At 35.5% G+C, this 17,900-nt stretch overlaps 1 protein-coding gene across 2 annotated transcripts in view; it reads left to right on the top strand.

Annotated features, from left to right (window-relative positions):
- Positions 1-17,900, top strand: part of TINAG (tubulointerstitial nephritis antigen) — a 190,027-nt gene that overhangs the window by 74,044 nt on the left and 98,083 nt on the right. The gene's annotated exons all lie outside the window — the stretch shown is intronic.

The following is a 17,900-nucleotide window of genomic DNA, read 5'->3' as shown; positions in this document are numbered from 1 at the left end:
AAACAAAGAGGAAAGGTTGAATGACTTGTCCATTGATATACCAAAATTTGGAACAATAGTTAAACTATTTTCTCTTAATTCCAAAGAAAGGGTATTTTCAACTGTAGTGTATTGTCTCAGTGTCAGAAAGAATGTAGGACAATATCTGCTGAATTGAATTGAATTAAATAGGTATGATTAATGATTTATTGCAAGAATTTGTTTGCTATCCTGTGATATTTATTTATATTTTGCTATACTGTGACCATACCAATTAAAGAATATATGCATTCCTATTTTAAGTCATGGAAATTCTAAAGATTTTTTAACATGGCTTGAGGATTTATGAGGAATGTCATTGTTGCTTACCTTTAAAAAGAAAATGCCACAAAAATCTTGGTTATCTTCATTTAGGTTTTTGGAAAGTCAGTAGATTAAGTAAGTAAATTTCATTTGGACATGTCTTAAAAATACTTGGCTTTTGATAATAATCCATACATGTTGATAGAATACAACTCATCAAATTAAAAAAAAAAAAAAAACTTCTCTAGACTTATAAAAAAAATTATAGAGGACTGCAAAGATTGCAGAGGGCTAGAACTCTGAAAAGGTATATTTGAATTTAAGGCTACTTAAGGCTAAGTACCTACTCAATTTGAGATAATGGTTCTATAAACATTTACTTAAATAATATGGTGACATGATGTGATGTTATGGCTCTCCTCATGATTGGTGCTGGCTGAATGTATTGTGGTGAGGTAATCCTAAGGGAGGATTGTCACAATCAGCAGGGAAGACTTCAGGCTCTAAGCTCCAGATTTCAGGATATCATCTTTGAGGAGGCATGTGGTGGCTTGCCTGCCTTCCTCACTTCCTCTTTCTAAAAACCAAGGACAAATTAATTAATATATAATGGTACAAAGTAGTTCCTAACAGTTGCTTTAATTTACTTTTCATGTGATACATTCATCTTTTAATTTTTGATTCAATAATTTTCTTTTTTTTAAATTAACCAATCTTATATTAAAATTAACCATTAAGCCCATCATGTATGATAATATGTTTTGAGTTATGCTACCATAGTCCCCTATCTTGACAAAGAAGTTTATTTTTGTATTTCTTCTTTGGCATTGAGCTTGATCATTACACTTACAAGTCATTCAATTTTTATTTCTGCTGTTTTCTTTTGATTTGCTATAATTATTATGAGTATTGATTTACTGGTTCTGCTTATTTTTCTTTAGATGAAGGTTTAAAGGTCAATTCTAATCTTTGTAGGTGTAGTCTAATAATGTATTATAATGGTTGGAAAGATCAAAATTCAACCAGATAGGGTTGTGTTTACATTACATTAAATGTTTACTTATATTAATATTTCAGGGGATATATTTAATATCCAATGTCTAAACATCATGGTCTCTTTGGACTCCAAGGCATTTTTATTAGTATGCTATGGGATAAAATTTGTATTAAAAACTATATTTATTTATTGAAAGAGGTGGTATAGTGGATATGATACTGAATTTGGAGACAAGATGACCTGGGATCAAATTTTATTTACTAACTTTGTGACTCAGGACAAGTAATTTAATTTCTCTTTGCCTCAACCCCTACTTCCTAGGTATTGTTAAAAGGATCACATGAGAGATAGCATATGTAAATCACTTTGCAAACCTTTTGGATGTATGTGAATGACACTTATTAAATGGATCTGTAATCTAATTAAAATAGAGGTTCCCTCTAAAAATGCAGATTGAAACACATCTATATCTGTCTATGTAACTTTTGTTCATTGTCTCCCATATATTTACCACAAGGGCCTATGACAGCAGATTAAGAACTATGTCAGACACACTACTTTTATCACAAAATTCACTTAGTTAAAGGATTGTTACTTAATTAAAAAATTCATTTCTCTCTTAGGACAAAGGAGATAGAGAAACACTAAGTCAAGGAGAGATAGGGCAGATATATATTGTTGTGAAATACAAGGAACTAAAATCATAGAAATTTGCCCTGTTCAAGGGAGGAACAAGAAATAAGTTAAGTTGTAGAATTTACTTTGAAAGTTCCTCTTGGATAGAATCTTGAAAACATTGCCAAAGATTATGACATCTCATATGAAAAATTGAAGGTGATTTGGACACAGATGGTGTTTTCTTCAAGGCTCCTCATGAAAGCAAGGGATTCAGAAGAGAAAAAAAAACCTGGTTTGGGGAACTCATAGTTGGCTAAGAAGGTAGTATTTGAGAATGTGATTTGGATTTCTTGGTCAGAACTTAAAATATAAGAATCACAAGATCCTAGCTAGAGTTCAAATGTACATAAAAAGACTGGGAAGCATATATTTGCCTGGTATTTTTCAAGTAGAATCTAAAGCCAAATTAAAAAGCTTGAGGAAAGTAGAAAATTGACAATTTATATATACTACAGTAAATGTTCTAGAACAATACTTCTTAAACTTTTTTTCATTTGAGACTCCTTTTTGCTCAAAAAATTTTTACATGACTCATGGTACATAAAATACATATACAAATCAAATATTTATTGATAATAAATCATAATTTCAAAACCCTCACATTCAGTTATGAATTAATATATGGGGTCAAAGCTCACAGTTTAAGAAACTGGGAGAATAGATGTAGTGAATTAGAGCAGCACGTTTGAGATATTCACAAATTTACTGAAACTAAACCCCAGAAAGTTAAGGAGTAATAAATTTCAGGATTTCAGGTATCTATACACAAATATTTAAAGTTTAGGTAGTAAACAAGAAAAATTAGTATTCTAAAGAACATAGTCAATTCTCTCCTCTATAAAAACTATGGAAGTATGTTGCAATGAAGCTCTTGACTAGAATATGGCTTTGTATGGGTATACATAATTTGTATTTTATTTATTTATTTAGTATTTTATTTCCCTCAAGTTGTATGAAAAAAAAATTAAATTTTCATTTTTAAAACTTTGAGTTCCAGATTCTCTCTCTTCCTTTGCCCCTTGCACCTCCATCATTGAACATGCAAGCAATTCAATATAGTTTATATATGTGTAGTCATGCAAAACATTTTTAATAGTCATGTTGTGAAAGAAAACAGACCAAAAACCATCAAAGCAAACTAATCAATCAGCCAACCAATCAAACAACAACACCAGAAATCTCAAGAAAAATAAAGTTTAAAAAAAAAGTACCCTTCAATCTGTGTGGTTAATCAAGACATTGTGAGTTCTTTATCTGGGCATGGATGGAAATTTTTTTTTTCATTATAAATCCTTCAGAGTTGTCTTACATCATTGTATTGCTAAGAATAGTTATGTTACTCACAGTTGATCATCTTACAATGTTGTTTTTACTCTGTATGTAGTACATTTCCTTTTGAATAAGATCATGAAAACCTTTTCTAGATTTTTCTGAAAGCATCTTGTTCATCATTTCTTATAGCACAATAGTATTTCTAAAATAATCACATACTACAATTTATTCAACTATTCTCCAAATGATGGGCATATCCACAATTTCAAATTCTTTGCCTCCTGAAAAAAGAACTGCTATAAATATTTTTTGTATATATAGCTCCTTTATCTGTTAGATTATTTTTAAAATCTTTTTTTTTGGGATACTCACCTGGCAATGATATTGCTCAGTCAAAGATTATGCATAGTTTTGTAGTCCTTTGGACACAGTTCCAAATTGCTCTACAGAATATTTGAAATACTTCACAACTCCACCAAGAATGCCTTGATGCATCATATTTTTTTGACATGACCTCCAACATTTGTCATTGTCCTTTTCTGTCTTATTGGCCAATCTAATATATATATGTACTAGTACTTCAGATTTGTTTTGATTTGCATTTCTCCAATGAATAGTTACTTAGAGCATTTTTTCATATGGCTATAGATAGTCATGATTATTTTATATGAAAATTGTTCTTATCTTTTGATCATTTCTTAACCAGGGAATGGATCTTATTTTTATAAATTTGACTCAATTCTCTATGTTTGAGAAAATTAGTTTCATATATTACTAATTGTATTTCCCTCATTTATTCTAGCCTATCTCTCCTTTCATTATGAATCTTCTCAAAAGTGTTTTGCTTTTGATTACCCTTTCCCCTAATATATCCTGCCTTTCCTTTTATCATCTCATTACCCTCCCTTCAACTTATTCCTCTATCAACATCTTGTATGGTAAGGTAAATTTCTTTATCTTATTTTCTCTTTGAGCCAATTCTGATGAGAGTAAAGTTCACTCAATTCTCCTTTTATTTGCTCAATTCTAATTTTTAAGGAATTTCTTTCTTCAGTGAGCTTTTGTACCTCCTTTTCCATTTGTCCAACTCTACTTTTAAAGGATTTTCTTCAATGGATTTCTTTTCTCATTTAATCAATTCTACTTTTTACAGAGTTTTTTTCTTCAGTAAATTTTGCACTTTTCCTTTCATTTGACTAATTGTGCTTTTTTAAGGCACTGACTTTTTGTATATCCTTTATAATTTGACCTAACCTACTTTCTAAGATTTTATTTTCTTTAATGTTTTTGTGTCTCTTTAGCAAGCTGTTGACTTGCTTTTCATAACTCTCATTTGTATTTCCAATTTTTCCTCTATCTCTCTTACTTGATTTTCAAAATTCTTTTTGAATTGAGAACAATTCATATTTTTCTGGAAGGCCTTGGATGTAGGAGTCTCGATTCTGTTATCTTCTGTGTATGTGTCTGGATCTTCCTGGTAAGGTTTTATGGTTAACATCTTTTTCTGTTGTTTGCTCATTTTCCAGCCTATTACTTGACTTTTATTCCTTTGTTAGAGCAGGACTCTGTTTCTGGTTTGAAAGGTGCATTGTTCCAAGCTTCAGGGGTTTTGTGAGACTTTTCAGAGATACTTATAGGGACCTGTAATTAAGACCTTCTAAGTTGGTATGATATAAGTAGAGGTATGTTTACTATTGATCTGGTTTGTGCTCTGGTCTGTGAATGATCACTAGCATTCTTTTCTGCCTTGAAACTGTGAGGAGGATTCTTTGCTTTACTGTGCCTTCTCTTCACCTTGGGACTGCCAATTGATTCCACCTCTTATACATTATTATTATTTTTAAGAAACAAGAAAATGTGTAAGAGGTTAGTATTAATCTGATCTATGATCAATGGAGGAAGAAGCAGGAATGATTTTTATCATAGCAATCTATTATGAACCACTGGGACAAAAAGAACAAATAGATAGGAATTCAGAAAACAAATGGTAAGGCTACACAGAGACATGCTACAAAATGATGGGAAACCTGAATTATCCAGATACTCATTGGAATTGTCTTCCAGTAAAAGCAAAACATGTGATGAATTATTGGTGTGTATTAATGATTTTGTTCTGGGTCTTATTCTCCACAACAGTAACAACTGGTCCCTGACAGTAGAAGTAGGAATATTTATCACATAGAAAAGAGAAATACTTGGCTCTGTATTTTGGAAAAGAAGACTCTAAAAGGTTAAAGACAAGGATAGATAAAACCTTAATGATTAATATTAGCAATTCAGGAAAGATGGGAAACTCTGAAGACACTAAGACAAACAATCCCAATAAGGGGAAAAATGGGAATTGTGCAAAGAGACAAATGTAGATTCTTGGATACTTAATTAGGATGAAAAAAAAAAAAGCAGTGAATTGTAACGAGCTGTCGTCTCCAGAAGCTGCCGGATCTCTCTCTGGGAAGAGATCTGCTGTGTCTACTCAAATCTTTCAGACAGATTCTTCTTCCTGTAGTGAACCGTTGTCTCCAGGCAGTTGCTGTTAACTCTTGTCCTTAGAAGTGACTTCCCTTCCTGCAGAGAGCCCCGTCAAGCCTGATGCAATGCAGAGTCTTTCTTCTTGAATCCTGGCTCTGAATCTCCTCCAGCTCTTATCCTTCTCCAGGCCGATCTGCTCTCTGGGCCCAGTGCTGTCTCTTTTATCCTCCCAGAGAATGGGCGTGGGATAATGCAAGGGCTTCTGGGAAGAACCACCCCAGCCAATGAGCTTGCCCCCTCTATCAAGTCAACCTGAGTTCTCACCTTGTAATTGTCCAGAAAACCTGAATTCTCACCTTGTCACTGTCCAGACAACCTGAGTTCTCACTTAGTAATCCTAACATCTCCCCCTTTCTTTTGATTTAGAACATAGGACAGTCATGACCTTGAAACATAAATCCATCAATATGGGAAGTATTACAGATAATTACATAAATTACATAAGCACATAGTAACATAGTAACATAACACATGCTAGAAGTATATAATATAATCATAAATTGAAAATTTATAAATGTCCATAAGTCCATTGTCCATTAGTCTCATCTTGTGTGAGGAAGTCCAATGATTCCTGCTGGTTTTAAAGTTAACAGTCTTCTTATTATCCATGCTCTTTCAGTGTCAGATGTTTCTTAGATCTTCTCCTTTATTTTGAGGTCTTTTTCTTTTTCTGTCTCTCTCTGATGGACAAGGCAAATACGACTTGTTGGCACCCATCTGATTCCTTCTCCTGCTGAAGAAATACAAGCAAACCCTCTCCCCCAGGCAGTTAACTTATCTAATTACTTTCTATTTACTACTTTCTAAATCTCTTCTCATCATCTGGCAATTACATTGGAATTGTTTGCACTGGATACAGCCCTGTTGGTTTAAAAGGCCTGTATTCTCCCCAAGTGTAATCCATTTTTGCAATCTGATTGCCTTTTGACTCACTTATCAGGTAATCCCTTTCTGCCATGTGATTGCTTTTCTGCTGGTTGATTAAATCAGAGTCCTGGCCTTCTAAAGGTTCTTTGGGTGTAACATCAGCTGCCATCATGCCCCAAGTCTTTTTTTCCTGGGGCCCTGGACCTGGGCCCCTCATCCCATTTCCCTGGGTCAATCTACATTCAGAGGCCCAGTGGAGGCCCTTGTGACATTTTGGACATGGAGTTTTAGGTCTTCTCTCACCCTGTCTTCTCACTGTATCTCCATATCTACACTGAGCTCTTAGATGCCCAATTTTTCCACATTGAAAACATCGCCGAGTTTCTCTAGAAGGCCCTTGCCAGGAGGGACCCTGTCTTTCCACATTCATCATTGTCCGGGTGTAAAAAGCATTTGTTCCCACTGTAGCACAGCGTCTTATGATCTCCTCTAAAGGAGCATCTTTGTCTAATCCCCATATAATTCTTTTGCAAATCTCATTGACATTTTCCTTAGCCAGATGTCTGGTCATTATTTCTGTAGCTGAATTTTCTCCAATAGTTCTTTTGACAGCAGTTTGCAAACGTCCCACAAAATCTGCAAAAGGTTCATTGGGACCTTGCTGTATTTTAGTGAAAGCCTCTCCACGATCTTTCTGTCCAGGAAGGACACCCCAAGCTTTTATTGCAGCCTTAGCAATTTGTTCATATATTGTCATGGTATAATTAATCTGTTCCGAATTCTCTCCATACTGACCTTCACCAGCTAAGTGCTCAAAAGTGAATTGTGTGTTAACTCCTATTTCCAAATTGCATCTGACTTGAATTTTACATAATTCATGAAATTCCGCAAGCCATAATAAATTTTCTCCAGGTTCCAGACATGTCCTTGCTATGGATTTCCAATCATTCGGGGTTAGGACTTCATAAGACAAACCATCTAGTAACATTTTGACATAAGCTGATGTAGCCCCATAAAGGGTACAACCTTTTTTCAAATCCTTAATTTTATTCAAATCTAAAGGTGCATATCTTCTCCTTTTTTTACCTACAGAGTCAGTATTTTCTTTTTTTTTTTTTTTTTAATTATATATATATTTTATAATATTATCCCTTGTATTCATTTTTCCAAATTGCCCCCCCTCCCTCTATTCCCTCCCCCCGACGACAGGTAATACCATACATTTTACATGTGTTACAATATAGTCTAAGTACAATACATGTGTGTGAATATCATTTTCTTGTTGCACAATAAACATTAGAATCCGAAGGTACATGCAACCTGGGCAGACAGATATTAGTGCTAACAATTTACATTCGCTTCCCAGTGTTCCTTCTCTGGGTATAATTATTTCTGTCCATCATTGATCAACTGGAAGTGAGTTGGATCTTCTTTATGTTGAAGATTTCCACTTCCATCAGAATACATCCTCATACAGTATTGTTGTTGAAGTATACAGTGATCTTCTGGTTCTGCTCATTTCACTCAGCATCAGTTGATTTAAGTCTCTCCAACCCTCTCTGTATTCCTCCTGCTGGTCATTTCTTACAGAGCAATAATATTCCATAACCTTCATATACCACAATTTACCCAACCATTCTCCAACTGATGGACATCCATTCATCTTCCAGTTTCTAGCTACAACAAAAAGAGCTGCCACAAACATTTTGGCACATATATGTTTCTTTCCACTCTTTAGTATTTCTTTGGGATATAATCCCAGTAGTAGCGCTGCTGGGTCAAAGGGTATGCACAGTTTGATAACTTTTTGGGCATAATTCCAGATTGCTCTCCAGAATGGCTGGATTCTTTCACAACTCCACCAGCAATGTATTAGTGTCCCAATTTCCCCACATCCCCTCCAACATTTATCATTATTTGTTCCTGTCATCTTAGCCAATCTGACAGGTGTGTAGTGGTATCTCAGAATGGTCTTAATTTGCATTTCTCTGATCAGTAGTGATTTGGAACACTCTTTCATGTGAGTGGATATAGTTTCAATTTCTTCCTCTGAGAATTGTCTGTTCATATCCTTTGACCATTTATCAATTGGAGAATGGTTCGGTTTCTTATAAATTATGGTCAGTTCTCTATATATTTTGGAAATGAGACCTTTGTCAGAACCTTTGTTTTTAAAAATATTTTCCCAATTTGTTACTTCCCTTCTAATCTTGTTTGCATTAGTATTATTTGTACAGAAACTTTTTAGTTTGATGTAATCAAAATCTTCTATTTTGTGATCAATAATGATCTCTAGTTCTCCTCTGGTCATAAATTCCTTCCTCCTCCACAAGTCTGAGAGGTAGATTATCCTCTGTTCCTCTAATCTATTTATTATCTCCCTCTTTATGCCTAAATCATGGACCCATTTTGATCTTATCTTGGTATATGGTGTTAAGTGTGGATCCATATCTAATTTCTGCCATACTAATTTCCAGTTTTCCCAACAGTTTTTTCCGAATAATGAATTTTTATCCCTAATGTTGGAATCTTTGGGTTTGTCAAAGATTAGATTGCTATAGATGTACCCTTTTTTGTCCTTTGTATCTAATCTGTTCCACTGATCTACCGGTCTATTTCTTAGCCAATACCAAATGGTTTTGGTGACTGCTGCTATATAATATAGCTTTAGATCAGGTACACTTAGACCACCTTCCTCTGAGTTTTTTTTTCATTAGTTCCCTTGCAATTCTTGACCTTTTATTCTTCCATATGAATTTTGTTGTTATTTTTTCTAGGTCATTAAAATAGTTTCTTGGGAGTCTGATTGGTATAGCACTAAATAAATAGATTAGTTTGGGGAGTATTGTCATCTTTATTATATTCGCTCGGCCTATCCAAGAGCACTGAATGTCTTTCCAATTATTTAAATCTGATTTTATTTTTGTGGCAAGTGTTTTGTAATTTTTCTCATATAATTCCTGACTTTTCTTTGGTAGATGGATTCCCAAATATTTTATACTCTCAACATTTGTTTGGAATGGAATTTCTCTTTGTATCTCTTGCTGTTGCATTTTGTTAGTGATATATAAAAATGCCGAGGATTTATGTGGATTTATTTTGTATCCTGCCACTTTGCTGAAATTTTGAATTATTTCTAGTAGCTTTTTAGCAGAGTCTTTGGGGTTCTCTAAGTATACCATCATGTCATCTGCAAAAAGTGATAGTTTAATTTCCTCATTTCCTACTCTAATTCCTTGAATCTCTTTCTCGGCTCTTATTGCCGAGGCTAGCGTTTCTAGTACTATATTGAATAGTAATGGTGATAGTGGGCAACCTTGTTTCACTCCTGATCTTACTGGGAAGGGTTGCAGTTTATTTCTATTGCATATTATGCTTACTGACGGTCTTAAATATATACTCCTGATTATTCTAAGGAATAATCCATTTATTCCTATACTCTCAAGAGTTTTTAGTAGGAATGGATGTTGGATTTTGTCAAATGCTTTTTCTGCATCTATTGAGATGATCATATGGTTCTTATTAATTTGATTATTAATATGGTCAATTATATTAATAGTTTTCCTAATATTAAACCAGCCCTGCATTCCTGGAATAAATCCTACTTGATCATAGTGTATTATCTTGGAGATGATTTTCTGAAGTCTTTTTGCTAATATCTTATTTAAGATTTTAGCATCAATATTCATTAAGGAGATTGGTCTATAATTTTCTTTCTCAGTTTTCGATCTACCAGGTTTAGGTATCAGTACCATGTCTGTGTCATAAAAGGAGTTTGATAGGACTCCTTCATCCCCTATTTTTTCAAATAATTTATATAACATTGGGGCTAATTGTTCTTTAAATGTTTGGTAGAATTCACATGTGAATCCATCTGGCCCTGGGGATTTTTTCCTGGGGAGTTGATTAATAGCTTGTTCTATTTCTTTTTCTGAAATGGGACTATTTAAGCAATTTATCTCCTCCTCTGTTAATCTAGGGAGCCTATATTTTTGGAGGAAGTCATCCATTTCACTTAAGTTATCAAATTTATTGGCATAAAGTTGGGCAAAGTAACTCCTTATTATTTCTCTAATTTCCTCTTCATTGGTGGAAAGATCCCCCTTTTCATTTGTAAGACTATCAATTTGATTTTCCTCTTTCTTTTTTTTGATCAAATTTACCAAAGGTTTATCTATTTTATTGGCTTTTTCATAAAACCAACTCTTGGTTTTATTTATTAATTCAATAGTTTTTTTACTTTCAATTTTATTGATTTCTCCTTTTAATTTTTGTATTTCGAGTTTAATTTTTGGTTGGGGGTTTATAATTTGGTCTTTTTCTAGCCTTTTAAGTTGTAAGCCCAATTCGTTAATCTTCTCTTTCTCAATTTTCTTCAAATAAGCCTCTAAAGATATAAAATTTCCCCTTATTACTGCTTTAGCTGCATCCCAAAGATTTTGATATGATGTCTCATCATTATCATTATCTTGGGTGAAATTATTAATTGTTTCTATAATTTGCTCTTTCACCCAGTCATTCTTTAAGATGAGATTATTCAGTTTCCAATTACTTTTTGGTCTATTTACCCCTAACTTTTTACTGAATGTAGCTTTTATTGCATTGTGATCTGAGAAGAAGGCATTTATTATTTCTGCCTTCCTACATTTAATTTTGAGATCTTTATGTCCTAGTATATGGTCAATTTTTGTATAGGATCCATGAACTGCTGAGAAGAAAGTATATTCCTTCCTATTGCCATTCAGTTTTCTCCAAAGGTCTATCATACCTAGTTTTTCTAATGTTCTATTTACTTTTTTAATTTCTTTCTTGTTTGTTTTGTGGTTTGATTTGTCTAAATCTGAGAGTGCAAGGTTGAGATCTCCCACTATTATAGTTTTACTGTCTATTTCTTCTTGCAGTTCTCCTAACTTTTCCTTTAGAAAGTTAGATGCTATACCACTTGGTGCATATATGTTTAGTATTGATATGGCTTCATTATTTATGCTACCTTTCAGCAGGATATAGTTTCCTTCCTTATCTTTTTTAACAAGATCTACTTCTGCTTTTGCTTGATCTGAGATAAGGATAGCTACCCCTGCTTTTTTGGCTTTACCTGAAGCATAATAGGCTCTGTTCCAACCTTTTACCTTTACTCTGTATGTATCTCCCTGCTTTAAGTGTGTTTCCTGCAGGCAACATATTGTAGGGTTCTGCTTTTTGATCCAATCTACTATCCGTCTCCGTTTGATGGGATCATTCATCCCATTTACATTTACAGTTAAAATTACTAATTCTGTATTTCCTGCCATCGTATTATCCCCAGCTTATGCTTTTTTCCCTTGACCCCCCTGATCCCCCTCCCCGATATTTAATTTACAGACCCCCCTTGTGCCGCACAACCCTCCCTCTTTTTTTTTGGATCCCTCCCCCCTCCCTCCAAGTCCCTTCACTTATTCTCCTTTTCCTTTCCCCTTTTCCTCTCCCCCCTTTTAATGAGGTGAGAGAAAATTCTCTGAAAAACAAATATGTTAATTATTTACTCTTTGAGCCTCTTCTGATGAGAGTAAGATTCACACAATGATTCTCCCCCTCACTAAGTTCCCTCAGATATGGTGTATTTTCTATGTCTCTTCCTGGGATGTAGTTTCCCTCTTTTTATCACTCCTTCCCCTTTTTCTGAACCGACCTCCTTCCCTTTACTACACCCCCCTTTTTTTCTTTTATATCAGTAAAATCAAATTATCCTTGAGTATTTTTTATATACCCACAACAGAGTTACAGTTCTCAAGGGTTCTGTGTACCTTTTTCTGTTTCTCTTCAGTCTTGTGGATGTAGATCAAATTTTTTGTTTAAGTCTGGTTTTTTTCTTAGAAACATATAGAATTCCTCTGTTTCATTGAATGACCATCTTCTTCCATGGAAAAAGATGCTAAACTTAGCTGGGTAGTTCATTCTTGGTTGCAGTCCTTGATCTTTTGCCTTTCGGAATATCAGGTTCCAGGCCCTTCTATCTTTTAATGTGGAGGCAGCCAGATCTTGGGTGACCCTTATTGTGGCACCTTGGTATTTAAATTGTTTTTTTCTAGCTGCTTGCAGGATTTTCTCCTTTGTGTGGTAATTCTGCAGCTTAGCCACAATATTCCGTGGTGTTCTTTTTTTAGGGTCTATTTCAGAAGGAGTTCGATGAATTCTTTCCACATCTACTTTCCCTTCTGTTTCTATTATCTCTGGACAGTTCTCTTTGATAATTTCCTGTAAAATAGAATCTAGGCTCTTTTTTTGGTCATAGTTTTCTGGAAGTCCAATAATCCGCAGATTATCTCTCCTAGATCTATTTTCCAGGTCTATAGATTTTCCCAGTAAGTATTTGACGTTGTTCTCCAGCTTCTCATTTTTTTTTTTTTTTGTTTGACTGATTCTTGGGTTCTCTGTGAATCATTCATTTCTATTTGTTCCATCCTGACTTTTAAGGAGTTATTTTCTTCTTTCACAGTTTTTAGTTCTTTTTGTAAATGCCCAATTTCGTTTTTAAATGAGTTATTTTGCTCTATTGAATTTTTTTCCATTTCCCTAATTTTTTTTTTGAGAATTATTTTCTTTTTCCAATTCAGAAATTCTATTTTCTTGAGACTTTTTTATCTTTTCCAATTCAGAAATCCTACTTTCCTGTGTTTTTTTAACCTTTTCTAATTCACTAATTTTGTTTCCCTGCATCTCCTGTGAATTCTTTATTTTTTCCAACTCCAATTTCAGGACATTGTTATTCTCTATCATAACTTCTCTTTCCTTTCCCCATTTTTCTTCGATCTCCCTCAATTTTTTAAGAGCTTCTTCTAGGAGAGAGTTATGTGATGGGGGGCAGGAATCATTCCCCTTTAGGTTGTTATCTTCTGAATCTTTGCTGTTAACTTCCTCGGGGTTGGATACCCGCTCTTTCTCTGTATAGAAGGAATCTATAGTTTTTCTAGCTTTTTTGCTCATACTTAAAAAAAATCTTTTGGGGTCTGTCCCTGGGGTAGGAAATTATTTACTTCTTTACCAGCTTCCTCCCAGACCGGATGGATGCAGCGGCCCCTGCGCCCGAGCTAAGATAGAGCTCTGGGAGAGAGTTCCCCACCCCCTCCCTGGAAGTGCCTCAGAGGTGATTAGCACTACTGTGCTTCCAGGGCGTAGAATAGTGAAGACAGCAGGAAGCCCAGTCTATGTGTCCGGGTGGGGAGTGGATGTCTGCAGCAGGTGACGTGAGAAGCCCCTGCGCTCAAACTGGAAGTGTCTGCCAGAAACCGCGGTCCCTAGTTCAAAGGTTCCGCTTCTCTGGGACTTCCTGGAGCTGAGTTCCACTCCCTCCAGCTAAGCTAGGCAGTGTGTGTTGCCTTGGGCCGTATCCACCCACTTGTCAGTCTCTTAACTATTCTCAGGAGGTAGCTGAGGCCACACCCCCTGGTGCAGATTCTCTGCTGAGTCACCCCCAGGGTGGGGGGGGGGGAATCTAATCTGAGTTTTAAAATATTTTGGCTTTCTCTTCTAAACTGCTAAATAGTTAGCAGAGAAGAGCTAACAGCCTGTGCCAGATTCCTTTACCTCAGTGGCTTCTCTGATCCCAGAGCCCCTCCCAGCGCAATGGGCGCAGTGTGCCCCTACCCCACCGTCTGTGCTGGTCTTTCTTATTCCTCCCCTGAGAACTGACCTTTCCTGTTGAAACTCCAGATTCTCTTCAGCTGGTAAGTCGTGCTTCCAGTCCTTGTGGTATCTATCAGTTCTGAGCTAATTCTGAGACTTAATTTATCTAATTGGTTGTGAGGGAGTGAGGACGTTCACTGAGTCGTGTGTTTCTTCTCCGCCATCTTCCAGAGTCAGTATTTTCAATCACAGGATATGCATGTATAAAATCACTTATATCCTGTCCTTCTCTCTTAGCTTTAACCAATGCTTTTTCTAATCTTGTCATAGGCTTAGGCTTCTTCACAGGCAATTCTGTTTGTGTTTCTGCCTCTTCCCCTCTTTCTTCCTCCATCTCTGAAGGTGGGGTTGATGTGGGCCTGTCAATAATCTGTTCTCTAGGCAGGGTTGAAGCTTCTTCAAGAGAATCATACCATAATTCCTCATTTAAATCCTCTTGCTCTAGGGAAAGATCTTGATCTTTCCTTTTTTCCTCACACTTCCTCCTCTGTTCATTTTTAGAACTTTTCCTTCTCCTACAACTTGCTTGATAGTTTAAGGCTAATTGAACTATGTTGTAGATATAAAATACTTCTGCAGAAATTGAACGAGGCCCATTTTTTGCTTGAAATTCTTTCATTTCATACCCCACTAGCTTCCATTTATCTACATCTATCTTTTCTTCCTCTAAGAACCAAGGGGATGTGCGTCTTAATGCAGCCAAGAGTTTAGCAATCTGTACCCAGGTTACAAGTAAACTCTGCTCCTCAATTATGTTGATTATACTCTCTATAGTACCACTCCTGAATGGGGGTGGAGCTGAGGTTGCTTCTGGGGCTGGGGTTGAGTCGGCTGAGGTCCAGGGATTGAATATAGCTAACATCTGCCCCATTTCAGCTATAAGAGATTCCTGGTTTAGCCCTTAACAAGTTAAGTTCCTTATTTATCTATTAGCACTCTCACTTAATCTTTAACAAAGTTTCCTCGTTACTCACGGTTCTGGGTCAGAGAGACTGAGATCTAGATCAGAAGCTTTTCCACTGGAATCAGGACTGTGTCTGTCCCTGTTTGGGCGCCAAATTGTGAAGGTCTGGTCTAGCTCCTCTTGTCAGGATAAGCAAAAGTCCTTGCCCCACGTTGGGCGCCAATTGTAGCGAGCTGTCGTCTCTAGAAGCTGCCGGATCACTCTCTGGGAAGAGATCTGCTGTGTCTACTCAAATCTCTCAGACAGATTCTTCTTCCTGTAGTGAACCGTTGTCTCCAGGCAGTTGCTGTTAACTCTTGTCCAGAGAAGTGACTTCCCTTCCTGCAGAGAGCCCCGTCAGGCCTGATGTAATGCAGAGACCCTCTTCTTGAATCCTGTCTCTGAATCTCCTCCAGCTCTTATCCTTCTCCAGGCCGATCTGCTCTCCAGGCCCAATATTGTGTCTTTTATCCTTCCAGAGAATGGGCATGGGATAATGCAAGGGCTTCTGGGAAGAACCACTTAAGCCAATGAGCTTGCTCCTTCTATCAAGTCAACCTGAGTTCTCACCTTGTAATTGTCCAGAAAACCTGAATTGTCATCTTGTCACTGTCCAGACAACCTGAGTTCTCACTTAGTAATCCTAACATCTCCCCCTTTCTTTTGATTTAGAACATAGGACAGTCATGACCTTGAAACATAAATCCATCAATATGGGAAGTATTACAGATAATTATATAAATGACCTTGAAACATAAATCCATCAATATGGGAAGTATTACAGATAATTACATAAATTACATAAGCACATAGTAACATAGTAACATAACATGCTAGAAGTATATAACATAATCATAAATTGAAAATTTATAAATGTTGCTACAGTGAATAGTAATAGATGGAAGGAAGAGAAAATAATAGAGGATGAATTTAAAAGCATGATTTGATCCTGTAGAAATATCAAGAGTGTCAAAGCTCAAAATAAATAGAAGTTGCCAAAAAAAAAAAAAGCTGAGGACAAAAAAGGAATTATTTTTGTTATTGTTGATGATTTAGCTGTATTGAGGGAAAAAGAGGATCTTAGGAGAGAAATCAGCCCTTCTCAGAGTTAATGAAATAGAAATTACTTTTATTTTGTTTTTCCACATTTTATTTTGTTTTCTCCAGCTCATTTAGAAAAGGAAGCAATAAACTGGGAAAACATTTTTACATTCAAAGGTTCTGATAAAGGCCTCATTTCCAAAATGTATAGAGAATTGACTCAAATATATATAAGAAATCAAGCCATTTTCTAATTGATAAATGGTCAAAGTATATGAACAGACAGTTTTCAGACAAAGAAATTGAAACTATTTCTAGTCATATGAAAAGGTGCTCCAAATCACTCTTGAGCGGAGAAATGGAAATTAAGAAAACTCTGAGATACCACTACACACCTCTCAGATTGGCTGAAATGACAGGAAAATATAATGATGAATGTTGGAGAGGATGTAGGAAAACTGGGACACTGATATATTGTTGGTGGAACAGTGAATGAATCCAATCATTCTGAAGAGCAATTTGGAACTATACTCAAAAAGTTATCAAAATCTGATATCATTTGACCCAGTGGTGTTACTACTGAGCTTGTATCCCAAAGATATCTTAAAGGAGGGAAAAGGACCCACATTTGCAAAATATTTGTGGCAACTCTTTTTGTAGTGGCTAGAAATTGGAAACTGAATGGATGCACATCAATTGGAGAATGGCTGAATAAATTATGGTATATGAATAGTTTGGGATATTATTGTTCTGTAAGAAATGACAAATAGGATACTTTCAGAGAAGCCTAGGGAGACTTACATGAACTGATGCTAAATGAAATGAGCAGAACCAAGAGATCATTATAAATGGCAACAAGACTATATGATGATCAATTCTGATGGACATGGCTCTCTTCAATAATGAGATGATTCAAACCAGTTCCAGTTGTCCAGTAATGAAGAGAACCATGTATACCCAGAGAGAGGACTATGGGAACCGAGTGTGGACCACCACATAGCATTTTCACTCTTTCTGTTATTGTTTGCTTGCACTTTTGTTTTCCTTCTCAGGTTTTTCTTTTCTTTTTAGATCCGATTTTTCTTGTGCAGCAAGATAACTGTATAAATATGTATACATATATTGGATTTGACATATAATTTAACATTTTTACATGTATTGGACTACCTGCCATCTAAAGGAGGGAGTGTGGGGAAGTAGGGGAAAATTTGGAACAAAAGGTTTTTCAAGGATCAATGTTGCAAAAATTATCTATGCATATATAAATAAAAATATATAATAATAATATATAAATAAATATATATAATAATAAAAAACTTTAGAAAAAGAAAAATTCAAATCACTTGACCCATGTGAACTATAGGTTCAGGTATTTGTCAATATCAGTTCCGATCCAGTATTGGTAATATATGAAGGATCCTGGAGAAAGGAAGAGATAACTTAAGATTAGAATAGGGCAAAGAAAGATTCTCATTTTTACCTACACACAAAAAGGTAAAAAACTAGATGCTGAAAAGTATGTGCCAATCATCTTCATTTACAATTTTGGCTACATTTTAGAAAAGGCTATTGTAGGTAGGGTGAGAGATCATTTGGAAATGGAAATTTTAAACATAATTTGATCTTAAG

This window comes from Sminthopsis crassicaudata, chromosome 4 (assembly GCF_048593235.1).
Source record: "Sminthopsis crassicaudata isolate SCR6 chromosome 4, ASM4859323v1, whole genome shotgun sequence".
NCBI lineage: Eukaryota > Metazoa > Chordata > Mammalia > Dasyuromorphia > Dasyuridae > Sminthopsis > Sminthopsis crassicaudata.
The sequence above is the reverse complement of the archived record's forward strand: the minus strand, read 5'-3'. Positions and strand labels throughout refer to the sequence as shown.